Below are 12,067 nucleotides of genomic sequence, written 5' to 3'. Positions count from 1 at the left end.
TAGAACTCAAAAGAATTTTCATTTCTCTGCGGATATGTAACCTGGCTGCAAACCCACAGAGTGAAATCCGCTGCGGATCTGGTACGTGTGAAGGCACCCTAAGGGCCAGTTCACACTGAGGAAACACGGTGTAATTCCGGGGCGGAGCTCTCCGGCACTCTCAGTGTCCTGCTTTGAGCCAATTGGAGAGGGCACGCTCGTCCGCTTCCTCCCCTCTCCGCTCAAAGAATGAACATGTTAGTTCTTTGAGCGGAGAGCAGCAGCAGCGGTCAGGCGCACCCTCTCCATTCACTTACAGCAGCACACTGAGCGCAGCGGGAGATTTCCGCCGCAGAATTCCGACGATCTTGCTCAGTGAACTGGCCCTAAGGGTATAAAACACACAGAGCGGATCTGCAGTGGATTTCTCGCTGCGAATTTGTAGCGACATCCGCTGCAAATCCATTGCCTGTAGTTTTTATGAGAAGACATACTAACATGTTAATCCCGCTGCGAGTATGAGACAGCCCCGTTAACCCCCCATCGGCCGGAGCATACTGTACCTGCTCCACGCTTTGGTTTGCTTCGGGGGTTCCTAGCGTCTGAATGTCCCGCTCAGCCAATAAGTGCACTGCGTCGGGGCAGCACACTGATGTGGGACGTGGAACCCCCGAAGCAAGCCAGAGCGTGGAGCAGGTAATGTCAATCCCGCTGCGAGGATTGTCTTTGCATAGAAACTACAGGCAATGGATCCGCTGCGAATTTGAAGCAAGAAATCTGCTGCGGATCTGCCCTCTGTGTTTGTACCCACAAAAACGGATCAAGACTAAAAAATTGTTGTTTTGATCCTTTTTTATAGTGGAAGTGTCTGGAAAAACGGTTCAAAATGGATGCACACAAGTGCGGTTTACAGGTTTCGCTTTAAACCTATGTTAACACTACGTATTTTTTATGGTAAGAACGGACATAAAATAATCAGCAGCATTAAAATCAAGGCAAACAATGGCCGTTGTTCACATAGTGTATTGAACAACAGCCGCTGTTTGCCATTTTGCTGCACATATAATGGACAGAAAAAGAGAATTACGGAGCAAAGTTCAAAATTAGCTGACCTAGAAGCTACACTGCTTATTTCCTTAATGTAAGTAACTATATAGGAAACAAAGCTGCTAACAGGAAAGAAAGCTTAAAACGTCAAAGTAAAATATTAAGGAAGACATTCCTTTAAATAAAAAGGAAAAAGTCAAATTAACAGGAGAACTTTAGGGTGATGGTGATGCCCTAATGTACTTGTATAAACATTTTTGCTAGGGGATTATTTGGATTTTTCCATCCACCCATCTCTTTTTGTTTCCTGTCATCTGATTCAGAACATCTATTTTAGTTTGAGTGAGATTCAAATCTTAAAAGAGGTGTAGAGATAATGGGAGAATTAGCAAGACAAGAGTATAATGGTGCCGAAAACTCAAGGAAATGGTGGCTCCATGGAGCACAAAAATTCTGAAGTAGCTATGGACCTTGTTTTGGTTCAGATAGGCTATCCCATCCACATATCTTTCAGACCAGTGATGGGGAACTATGGATCTTCAGCTGCTGCAAAAATACAACTGCCATCATGCCTGGTTAGCGAAAGCTTTAGCTGTCCAAGCATGACAGGAGTTGTAGTTTTGCAACAGTTGGAGAGCCAAGATTTCTACCCTTGTTTTAGACGTTCATTCAGATATAGGCAATGCGTTTTGGGATCCCTTTATCAGGCATCTAGACAGGTGTATGTGTGCAGCAGTCTTAGCGAAATCCCCTGTGACTTTGTTGGTTTTATGTGGCGGTGCATACATCCAAGGCTCAGTACACCTATACAGTACAGTACAGTACACCTGTTAGAATAAATCAGGCACGGGTGAAGGCTGTGTTCACACATGCAGCAATGCAATGAAAATGCAATAAGAATGCATCAATTAATTTCGGTAATAGATAATTTCATTGCTGTGCTTAATCACTTCATTGCCATCCAGTCCACTTGGAAACTAAACAGATTCTAAACCCAAATTGTAAACAGATGATTTTTTTATGGATTGTTTTTTGTTTTGGGGACTGAATTTACTATTATGATTGTTTTAGATTTATTATAGTGCTTGAAAAAGCACTATTTTGTAAGAAAATTAAATGCCATGCAAAGCAATCACCTGGTTGTCTAGTGGACAGATACCCCTCCCCCCCATGATGTGATCATGGAGGGGGATCCGTTGTTCTGGCCTGGCCGGGCCGGACCGGGCCTCAGTGTTAGAATGACGCCCAAACTATTAAATGATCACAATATTAATATCGAATGGAAAACAGCATAAGCACAAAAAATGCCTATTTGTGCAAAATTGCACATTTTCTTTTTTATCAATCATGTGTTTTATTGATTTTTAAACATGCAGTTTAACAAACAAATAAATGCGAGATTTTAAGCTCCCCACGCAGGAGGAGCGCAATTAGGAAGAGTGGTAAAGGTAACAGCTGTATAACAGGATAACAACTCTCAAGGTTGAGCAACAGGAAACACAGTAACACAGAGCCCAAAAAGCCCACTGCAGGTGATAACTATATTTGGGTTAAGAGAGTCTAGCTTGTAGTAATGCTTGGTACACCTAGGTGGCAAACATGCAAAAGGGTGGGTGAATGTGGGAGGGGGGGAATTTGCAAATTTTTTTATTGCATCACCTTTATGACCTGATATCTGTTCATAGTCTGTTCCTGGCTTTGGCTTCAAATCTGTGGCAGATAATTTGTCAGATAATCTTTCTGTGTAAATGGACCCTAAGGAACATTTAGTTTTTTTTTAAAGATTAAAATTTTTAAAAACCTGTAAACTAAAATAATCATACAAGTTGCATATCATTCTATTTTCAATTTCACCACGCATATATATTTTTTGGGGTTTCACAGCTTCTTTTATGCAAAAATTAAGTCTGTCATTGAAAAGTAAAATTATAGGCACAAAAAATAAGGGCTCATTTGGTTCTGTAGGTGGAAAAATTCCAGCACTATAGCCTTTTAAAGGACAACTCCTACGGAAAAATTTTTTGGCTTATTTAACACACATTACAAAATTATATAACTTTGTAATGTGGTTAAATACCCGGTCTGGCCTCCTTCCCCCACTTTCTGACTTTTCGGCGTCTTCATTGAAAGTGAATGGGAGAGAAAAGGCTGCTAGCGCACATGCACACCAGCAGCCTTTTCATTGTCTGGAGCGCATTACATGGCTTCCAGCTTGCTCAGCCCTGATTGGCTGAGCTTGCTGGAAGCCATGTGATGCGCTCCAGCCAATCAAAAGGCTGCCGGTGCGCAAGCGCACTGGCAGCCTTTGCTCTCCCATGGACCCGGAAGTAAGAGACATCGCTGGACGGCGAACTCAGGTGATGGTGAGGCGGACGGCGGGCGAATGGGGTGGCGATTGTCACCAGAGGGATGGTAAGTATGGTGTCTGTGTGTGTCTGTGTTTTTTTTTTTTTTTGGGGGGGGGGGGGTCCCGCGGGTGTTGTCCTTTAAGCACAAGGAGTAAAAAAAATTAAGGCGAAAAAAGTACCAAAGTCGATGTTAAAGGGACGGCACCATAGTCACTCTTAAAGAACCCCCCCAAACAAACCGCTTGTATTGTCAGATAGACCTGGCAGGTGATGTAGTTATTGTCTTAAAAACAACTTTTAAACTTGCTGCTCTGTGTCAAATTAGCGTGGCCTAGAGTACCTGTGCCCAAGGCCTGCACCGCCCCTCCGTCGCTCCTCACAGCCCTCTTCACCATTAGGAATGCTCTAGGCAGGATTTCTCCTAATTATCACTTGTCTTAACAATGTACAGGTGGTGGATCTTTAAGGCACCTGTGCAGTGTTCAGACAAGTGATGAATAGAAGAAATCCTGCCTGGGGCATTCCCAATGGTGAAGAGGCCAGGGACAGGTACAGACTAGAGCATGGGTACTCTTGGTCACACCAATTGAACACAGGGCTGCAAGTTTAAAAGTTGCTTTTTTAGGATAATATCTGCATCACCTGCCAAACAGACCCCAGGACATATTTTGGATTAAAATCAGCTGACGATACAAACGGTTTTGGGGGGGGGGCGAAGGTCAGATTGTGGGTACAGGGTCGCTTTAAGAGGACGGTACCAAAATCGCTCTTAAAGGGCAGGCACCAAACTCAATATTAAAGGGGCGGCACTAAAGTTGCCCTTCAAGGGACAATACATAAGCTGATTTTAACGGGACAGTACATAAGAGCCTTTTAAAGGGACGGTACATAAGTAGCTCTTAAAGGGCCAGCACCAAAGTCAATCTTAAAGGGGTGGCACCAAAGTTGCTTTTAAAGGGACAGTGCATAAGTCGCTCTTAAAAGGATGACACTAAAGTCGCTCTTTAAGGGGCAGTACCTAAGTCGTTTATAAAGGGACAGTACATAAGTTGTTCTTAAAGGGACGGTAAATAAGTCGCTCTTAAAGTGACGGCACCACAGTTGCTCTTAAAGGGAGGTACCAAGGGTTAATGTTTCTCTTAAAGGGAAGTCACTGTTAAAGGGGCGCTCTGTTCAAGCACTGTATTTTCTCCTGGAAATGCAAATCTAGTTTAATTTTGCATTTCAATCTTAAAAGTTGTCATTACCATTTTTATCATAGTATTGTTACAGTTGAAGCCTGTAGAATAAATGTCTCTAGTGCCCAGATTATAAACCAACACCGTCAGAGATGATGCAACTACCAACAATCATAATTTCACTATTAAAAGGCCATATTACGTGCTGCTCTTACCTTTCTTTATGACCATCATTTAACTTAATAATCAGGGTTACTTGAAACAATCCCCTTCAGTAAGGTTTCCTTATAAGAAGCAGGTTGTAGTGGTAGTCAGAGAATTCTTGCTACTTAGCTACATAAACTTAACAAATCTATCATCTACCTTACTCAGCAGTTTTGTGTTTTTGGGGTTAGTGCTGAATGGTATCCTTTCCGGAAGTATTGTATCTTTGCTGGCAGCTTCCTTATATCATTGATATTTCTTCTTCCTGTCTTCCTCCTTCCCAGCAGTTTCTTAAAAGTAAAACTTCCAGGAATTGTTTGCTGTGCTCACAGTTGTCCCCCTGCCCCTTGACCCCTTTTGATTCCAGTTTGCTGTGGAGCGTTGCATACTTACCCCAGTGATGACCTCCTATGTCATAGTATAGCATACATGTTGTACATATGACTGCTCTTTTCATTGTATTCTGTTATCATTCAATTCTACTCTTTCTGTAGGTGTCCAAGACCACTATGTCACCAAGTACAGATACAACTAATAAATAGCAAATAATACATATAGTATTGTAAAGAAGTTTTAGGCTATGTTCATACATAGTATTTTTGTCAGTCTTTTGGTCAGTACTTTTTCAACCAAAATTAGAAGTGGAACTGACAGGACACAATTATAATGGAACGATTTGCAGTGCACCACTCCTGGTTTTGGTTGAAAAAACACTGACCAAAAAACTGACGGAAATACCATGTGTGAACATAGCCTTAGTAAGAATGATGCCTCTTAGATTAAATAGAACAGTGTTTCTGTCAGATCTCACAGAGGCTCTGCTCCAAATGTAGGGCTTTTCCTTAGTTATATAGTGTGATTGTAATAAGACTGATACTGTATCCATCAAGTTCAGCCCAGGGCAAGGAGGAGATGTGGATGAAGGGGAGGGGAAAGGGTAACCTTAGAACTTTCTTTCCCCCTACATTTACATAAGCACTGATGTCATTGTCTTCTAAGCATTTTGATGCCTTCAACTTCTTTTGCAGTGGCCAGCTTCTGAAGTACTGTAGATTTACCATTCTAGTAGCTTTGTTTGTTGCCTCAGGACATTGCTTAACTATTTTTGCCCTCTTGTCTTTTGAGGGGGTTATACATAAAATAGTTTTCACCATATTTTTATAGAGTTCACATTCATATACATATACAAGTTGATCGTATCTTAAGGCTAAAGACATTTTTAAATCTTTCTTCATAACTTAGATGCTCCATATCCCGTTAGCAATGTCCATGCAGCCCTTACTTTAAAAGTGTAAAAATAATAAATGCAATAAATAAAATAAATAAAAAAAAGTGTAAAATAATAAATAAAATATAAATAACATATATGTTATCTCTCCCTGGTTCCTGGCTTCTCCCCACTCCCCGCAGCCGCCAGTGCAACTTCAGAGCCAGCCTTTGAAGTGAAAGGCAGCTCAGTCAATCATTAGCCGCTGTGGTCCTGTCCCGGCCAATGACTGGCTGAGCAGCCTGTCACTTCAGAGACCAGCTCTGAAGTTGCACTGACTGCTGCAGAGAGAAGCCAGGAAGAGTAGCATAGAGTGGTAACGAAAATACGTCATATATGTTCTTTATGCAGTCATCAGCCATTGGTCGTGCAGCGCTATAGCGCTGGTAGCAATGCAAGGTTGTAGGCCAATGATTTTAGGTCAAGACCAAAAGACACAATCAGCTGATGATCGTTGTCATTGGCTCATCCTTGCCTTTATTACACAGAGTGAAAATCGATTATCGCTCCGTATAATAGGGCCATTACTGTCTTTGCAGGACCTGCGGCAGAGATCAAAGTCCCTTACACTGGATAAAGGACCATTCAAAGAGGTTTAAAAAAATTTGTTCTGGGAAACCGCATTTGCAATAAAAATCTGCCACATGAATACTAGTTTGGATAAGGGGGTGGTCTTCTTAAAGAGGTGGTGTTTTGGAGAGGATTTCTTCTGTTTTATTTCTGATAGCATAGCAATGAAGAAAGACCTTCTCAATCTGGGTGACTGTAAAAATCAGTACCAAGTGGAAAAAATTTAGTTTTTTTTTCTCCCCACACAAATAATATTTGAGCAAATCAGAAAAGCAAACCATGTTGGTTAACTGGCAGTCATATAACACATGTCGATCAGATGGAGTGACTAGAAAATACTTTGCCACATTTTTATTCCTGTAGGCAGAATACCTGAATTATGAATACTCCAATGCATGCCAAATTACAGAGCCCTACATTTGTAGATATGTTCTATTGTGATATGAGCTATTGTACTTTTATAATGGTACATGATGTACTATTATAATAAACTGAAAGGACAAATTTGGTGAAATCTGTTCATCTCCATTATGCAATAGCAGTGTAAAATGCCTTGCACATCACTTTTAGAAGATCTGGTCTTATTATACAACTGATCTGCAAAATAGGTTTTAGGACAAGAACAAAAGAAGCATTGATAAAATGAGCAGGGTTCAGGTTTTTGTTGGCAGCCTACGACATGACCTAGATTGTCCGAAATTCCTATTTATTTAATTTTAAGTAGGTTTTTACATTTTGTGATCTCATTCAGCCTTTAATAGCGTCATGTCAGCTATAGTGTACATAGAAGATAAAACTCAACTAATAACATTAATTACTAAATATTAAAGAATTAAACATATAAAAATAAAGCAGCAGAAAATGCATTTAGTCAAGCTATACCCTGTAAAGGAAATGTGTTACCAGAAAATGACCCATCATTTGAAAAAAAATATATATTTATATAATATATCAATTTGTTAAAGATTTTTTTCCCATTGTTACAATAGATTTTGAAACAATCCTGAGATGCCACCGTTTCCATTCTAACCACTAAGCCCCATTCTAAGCTCATACTTCTTTTTTTTCCATATAGACTTCATTCTAGCAGTGTTACCATCACAGACAAGATTATAGTAAAAGGTGACATCAGCGTACACATAAGACACCATTTCAAATAGCTTAAAGTGTAAATGTCATTTAAAATATTTTTGCAGAAATCAGTACAAGCGATTTTAGGAAACTCTGCAATAGGTTTTATTAGACAAAAATGCCTATTTATGTTGTCAGGGATGAGAGGTTTTAATATAATTCTGGCATACAGAGAGAATAGAGTTAATATGATTCTCATAGACCATGGGTCTCCAAACTGCGGCCCTCCAGCTGTTGTGAAACTACAACTCCCATCATGCCTGGACAGCTAAAGCTTTGGATTTGGCTGTCCAGGCATGATGGGAAATGTAGTTTTGCTACAGCTGGAGGGCCGCAGTTTGGAGACCCATGTCATAGACATATGATTTGCAAAATGCTGATGTTGTTTGTCAAGTTGGGTAAGGCTGACCTATCATGGGGACACTTACCAATGTTCTGGTCTACAGAGGGAATCGATTAATACCATCCTTTAACCAACCACGTTGGATGTTATTCTTGTTAATTTCCCTTATTTTGCAGATAAGTTGTTTTGGTCATATTGCTTATGACCGGATACAAATCAAATCAAATCAAACACCTAAAGATCTTGAGGGGGGGGGAATTATGAAGACCGGCCTACAAGTACTCCGGTCTTATATTATGCTCCACCCCCTTTTTTGTGGCAGGATTCGCTAAGAGGCGTACGCCTCTTAGTGAATCCGGCCGGCCGGGCGCCCAAATCTGCGCCTGGCGTACCAAATCTTCCAGCAGGTGTAGATTTGCCTCATTATTTGCACCTGCGAGCAGGCGTAAATAATGATAAATGAGGTGCGGCAGGAGGCCACGCCTCCTCCCCTCCTCGTCACGCCCCCGCAAGCTCCGCCAGCCTGCCTATCGGGCAAGCAGGGCCAGGGAGAAGGGGCGAATCTGCACCTTCTCCCTGGCGAACGCCTCTTGCATACCATTCGTAAATCCCCCCCCCTTGTGTTAAGTCAAGTATACGCCTTGCAAGGGGTATAAAAGAACATGATTTCCAATCAATAAAACATGCTTCGGCTCAGAACATCCAGTCTCTGTGTTGATTGCATTGACAATCCGGATCATTCCTATCGATTTGGCAACCATCTTGAAGACCATCCTAACAATGTATTCAAAAAGCTGTTTTGCAGCCCCACCTTTAATTCAAATCTGCTCATTATCAGGCAAAGTCATCTTCATTACAGAGAAGCAAAGTAAAGACAGGTATGATGTGTTCATTATAACCTATGGAGGGGGGAGGGGCCAAGGGGGATGAGTAAGTGTGGTAGGCGGCCTGGTAGCTGGGGGCTGTTTGGAGTCACTTGGGCACTTGTCACAGTAGCACAGAAAGAGAGAACAGCCCAAATATACAGAGGTGTGTAGGTGTGGGTTTGTTTGGTAAAAACAGAATACTTTACTGGAGAGTAACTGCAAACAGTACACATGATGAAACAGTACAAATCTTAACGGAAAACTTAGGTGCTAACAGGTGAAGTAGAACCAGTACTTGTAGTAGTAGGTTCTTTGTAGCAGAGAGAGAGAGAGAGAGAGAGAGAGAGAGAGAGAGAGAGAGGAGTTGCCAGAGGGACCCTGCCCAATGTAGTAAGTGTGCTCTGCCGGAACAGGTTAAGTAACAGAAGAAGTGAAAAAGAATACTTGTATTAATGGATGACTGTTCTAGCATTCAACCGCCTTATGCCCCTTAGTTGCGGGCTACCGGTCCTAGGTGGGTAATACAAGCCTCAGTTGTCTGTTATCTGGGTGTACAGACTTCCAGGATTACCCAATCGTCCTGCACTGCACAGCGGGATACGTACTGTACAGTACAGACGTACTGTAGCTTTTTTCCACTGGGGAGAAAAGCTACAGCTTTTCCTGGCATCCTGGGAGGAGTGTAAGGGAACAGAGCAACATTGAAAGGCAGGTGGCTACGTGAGCAGAGTGCTGATCAAACGAAGCACTTTGTTTTGTTTATATGAAAGATTCGCTCATCTCTAGTTCTAACCTATATGTTATCTCAGGTACACAATGGAACCTCATACACTGTTTTGAGTATACATTGATACACATACACTTCTCAAAAAAATAAAGAGAACCCTCAAATAACACATCCTAGATCTGAATTAATCAAATATTTTCATTGAATACTTTGTTCTGTTGAATGTGCTGACAACAAAAACACACAAAAATCATCAATGGAAATCACATTTATTAACTAATGGAGGCCTGGATTTGGAGTCACTAACAAAATTAAAATGGAAAAACACACTGCAGGCTGATCCAACTTTGATGTAATGTCCTAATTCAAAGTCAAAATGAGGCTCAGTATTGTGTGTGGCCTCCATGTGCCTGTATGACCTCCCTACAACAACTGGGCATGCTCCTGATGAGGTTGTGGAAGGTCTCCTGAGGGATCTCCTCTCAGACCTGGACTAAAGCATCTGCCAACTCCTGGACAGTCTGTTGGTGGATGGAGCAAGACATGATGTCCCAGATGTGCTCTATCACATTAAGGTCTGGGGAACTGGTGGACCAGTCCATAGCCTCAATGCCTTCATCTTGCAGGAACTGCTGACACACTCCAGCCACATGAGGTCTAGCATTGTCCTGCATTAGGAGGAACCCAGGGCCAACCACACCAGAATATGGTCTCACAAGGGGTCTGAGGATCTAATCTCGGTACCTAATGGCAGTCAGGCTACCTCTGGAGAGCACATGGAGGGCTGTGTGGCCCTCCAAAGAAATGCTACCCCACATCATTACTGACCCACTGCTAAACCGGTCATGCTGGAGGATGTTGCAGACAGCAGATCACTCTCCATGGCATCTCCAGACTCTGTCATGTCTGTCACATGTGCTCAGTGTGAACCTGCTTTCATCTTTGAAGAGCACAAGTGGCAAATTTGCCAATCCTGGTGTTCTCTGGCAAAAGCCTCCTCCTGTTCCTCCTTGCACAAAGGCGGAGGTAGCGGTCCTGCTGCTGGGTTGTTGCCTCCTTGTCTCCTGGTGTACTGGCCTGTCTTCTGGTGGGGCTTCCAGCCTCTGGACACTACCCTGAGAGGCACAGCAAACTTCCTTGCCAGAGCTCGCATTGATGTACCATCCTGGATGAGCTGCATTACCTGAGCCACTTGTGGGGGTTGTAGAGTCCGTCTCATGCTACCACGAGTGTGAAAGCACCACAAACATTCAAAAGTGACCAAAACATCTGCCAGAAAGTATAGAAGTGGTCTGTGGTCCCCACCTGCAGAACCACTCCTTTATTGTGTCTTGCTAATTGCCAATAATTTCCACCTGTTGTCTTTTCCTTTGCAAAACAGCATGTGAAATTGATTGCCAATCAGTGGTGCTTTCTAAGGGACAATTTGATTTCACAAAAGTTTCATATACTTGGAGTTATTTTGTGTTGTTTAAGTGTTCCCTTTATTTATTTTTTTAGCAATGTATATCTAATAAAAGTTAATTTTTAACATGATTCTGTGCCATTTTTATGATTTGTTCACGTACATGATGTTCTTTGGGCACATGTAGACATTATAGTACATGTGTGCTTCCCCTTTTTTTATAAACTCTTTCTGAGAGATTGTTGACTGCTATACACGTCTCTTCAATGCACTCAAAGACATTTTGCCCAGCTGACAGACTTTGAGAGGGGGTGCATCATTGCTTCATACTGAGAATAGCAGGAAGGTTGTTTCCAAGAATTGCCCACCATGTAGGCTGTTTTGACAAAGCTGTTAAGAGCTGTTGGGAGCAGTGGTTCCATGAGGGTAGGTCCACCAAACTACTGGTCTGGAGAGCCATTGTATAGGACAATCAGTCACCACTAGTGGTAATACAAGGAACACAAACAGCTCAGTGATATGTGCAAGACATCCTGCAGACACATGTGTTGCCTCTCATGACCGGGCTCCCTACTAGCATTTTTAGCAGGTTAATGCTCGCCCACACACAGAAGGGGTTTCCCAAAAATGACTCCACTGGATTGCAACACTTCCTTGGCCTGTCCGGTCACCAGATTTATTGCCAATCGAGCATTTATGGGAACAACGGGGATGTCAGCTTCAGCAACCTAAGAGTGTGTGGGAACTGCAAGCCCAGCGGCAGTATATATGTGCTAATGTGTCCCAGAATGCCATATTAAACCAGTATACCTCCATGCCCAACCGTATGTCATCTTATATCCAGGCTAGAGGTGGCCCAACAGGGTGCTAAAGCCTCTTTTCAATAGTATAGTTTTTCCTAATAAACATATCCTTTCGGTCTAATTTTCTAATCACTTACACATATATCATCATTATTATATTTACACAAAGTTTCATTCGATTCCAACAACTTCTTCTAGG

This window comes from Dendropsophus ebraccatus, chromosome 5, assembly GCF_027789765.1.
Source record: "Dendropsophus ebraccatus isolate aDenEbr1 chromosome 5, aDenEbr1.pat, whole genome shotgun sequence".
NCBI classification, from domain to species: Eukaryota; Metazoa; Chordata; class Amphibia; order Anura; family Hylidae; genus Dendropsophus; species Dendropsophus ebraccatus.
This window is presented reverse-complemented; position numbering follows the sequence as displayed.